The sequence below is a fragment of the Nelumbo nucifera genome, chromosome 5 (genome assembly GCF_055504915.1).
Source record: "Nelumbo nucifera cultivar China Antique chromosome 5, China Antique-T2T, whole genome shotgun sequence".
Lineage (NCBI taxonomy): Eukaryota > Viridiplantae > Streptophyta > Magnoliopsida > Proteales > Nelumbonaceae > Nelumbo > Nelumbo nucifera.
This window is the reverse complement of record NC_142653.1, coordinates 68940464-68942049: the sequence shown is the minus strand read 5'-3', so window position 1 is coordinate 68942049 and position 1586 is coordinate 68940464.

Sequence of the window (1586 nt, the reverse complement as noted above, 5' to 3'; positions counted from 1 at the left end):
TTAATCCATAATATTAACCATTAATATTATCTAGGTATATGGGCTGAATTAGGGTTGATCGGTTCGGCCCATATTGCTTTATCCACAGAGTGGGCTTTTTGCAGTTTTAACAACTTAAAACTGGGCCTTTACAGGTTGGGCCAAATTAAACATTTATTTAATTATCAATCCTCAGGCCCATTAGTGGGAAAATAGGGCAGACTTTCAGCCTTAATTGAACCCTAGATTCGGTCCTACCAGTTTGGACCAATCTGGTTCGAATGGGTCTAGGGTTTGATCTTTAATTAAGGATTTAATTCAAGAATTAATCTGAAATTAATTACTGATAAAAGAACAATCAAGAATCAGTCACATAGGGCTGTTTGCACAATCCATCCTGCAAAATAGAGGTTAGATCAGAGGTTGCAGTTTCACAAACTACAAATTGCAGATAGCGATTCTCCCATCTGTGAAATCTCCTTTTCTGCGCTGCCATCTTCGATCCAAAAATAAAAAAATAAAATAAATAGAAAACCTAGTTTCTATTAATAATTTCATCAGATCGAATGCCTATACATTCAGTCTAAAAATAAAAAAAATTATTTTACAGACCAAATGTAATAGAATAATCATGAAATTGCAAAATCGCAGGTTTCCTGTGCCAATCAAGATTTCGATCTCCATGTGTACGAACAACCCATAAATCAAGAAATTTATAAAGAACAGTTCTAAATAATAATCAGATTTATAAAAAATTAATTTCAGATTAATCGCCCATTAACTGGAAACAAATTTTCTAGAGAAACCTCAAATCGGGTAGAACACCTTCTGCCTATTTGCGCAGGTTCAAATTTGATCCAATTTGGTTCAAGACTTGAACCATGGCTCTGATACCATTGAAGGGATGAGAGATCCATCGTATGGAAGCCCAAATCTTGCAGAATAAGGTGGGCGAATTTCTAAAATTTCTCTCCCTTCGACTGGGAATCGCATTCCCTATTTTAGAAAATCATATTTTAAAGGATCAATCTTGAACCATAAACTGAACCAGATCTGAATAAAACCAGTAGGAGAGGATTATACCTGATACGGAGAAATAATATCTTCCAATAAAGGTGTTAACGCCCAAGGAAGGATCCAAAGACTGCTCCCACTGAAGATGGCGCAATGTAGGATGGAGCAGAATCAGCAGTGTTCTCTCCAAGATCCTAATCCTTTGCAAGAAATAGCAGGATGGCACGTGAACACAGCTTCCTATCAATCCCTTCACAAGGAACTGATGTCAAGATCGAATCTTGATTTTAGGGGATAAGGGTAAACCCTTATCTTATCTGCAGATTAGATCAGCCTTCTCCTAATCTCATTAGGAGGTTTTCAGATCTGAATCACATTTAGATCTGGACTCTCTGAATCCGCTAATCCATTCCCAGAATTCGCCCCTTATTTAACCACTTAAATTAGCCCAGTTCGAAATGGGCTTTAGGCCCATTAAGGTTATGTTCTCACTTAGCCTTCCTAACTGCTGCCTAGTTGGGCTTCCTTATATGGCGTGGGACCCAAACATTGATCTACACATCAGCCAGATGGGTTCGGCCCAGCCTTTGTTA